We start from the raw sequence: 797 nt of genomic DNA, 5'->3' as shown, positions 1-797 counted from the left end.
TTTTCATAGAAGTCTAGTTTCATCTTTGTTTATTAATGAACATGCTTACTTTGAAAAAAAAAACACTATGCATATACTCTTATAACAAATATCATTTTGACTTCAATATTGTTATCAACCAAATTTATTTTCTTTGTTAATATATAATTAATTGTTGATTGGCTGCTTATGAGCTGTTGTGGTTTTATTGCTGGAAACAAAACTGTTGGTGCTATTCATGAGTTAAAAATGCTACTTTTTCATTGTTCTGTTTATATGTATGCAACCAACAAGCAATGAGGTGCCCAATGAACGGACGCCTGAAGTTGGGGGTGAAAATGTCGAGTCTGTGGTACGTTCTTCAACGGACAGCGGCGTGCTTACCAAACCCCCGCCCCATCCTAGATCAAAGAAGAGGAAGGTTGATTCAACTAATGTGGGTGCAACTTCAGGAGCAACTCTTACAAATCCAGCTCCAAGCAATGTGGACACTGATGAAGAGGATGGCAAGGATGAAGCCAATGAAAGTAACAGAAAACCTTCTAGACCTAGATCTTGGACTTGGGAACACTTTACAAAGGATCCTAAGTCCAAGCCATCACATCCTAGGGCTAAATGTAATTGGTGTGGTGCATCATATGCATGTGACTCTCATAGAAATGGTACAACTAATATGCGTTATTATTTGTTGAATTAATGTAAAAAATTTCCTAGGGACTCGGGTGACCCTAGTCAAACAATCCTTACCTTCCGACAAAAAAAAGAGGGTGAAGGGGTATTTACTGCAGTTACTTTTGATGCTGAAATGTGTAGAAAAG

Source organism: Arachis duranensis, chromosome 2 (assembly GCF_000817695.3).
Source record: "Arachis duranensis cultivar V14167 chromosome 2, aradu.V14167.gnm2.J7QH, whole genome shotgun sequence".
In the NCBI taxonomy this organism is placed as follows: Eukaryota; Viridiplantae; Streptophyta; class Magnoliopsida; order Fabales; family Fabaceae; genus Arachis; species Arachis duranensis.
The sequence above is the reverse complement of the archived record's forward strand: the minus strand, read 5'-3'. Positions refer to the sequence as shown.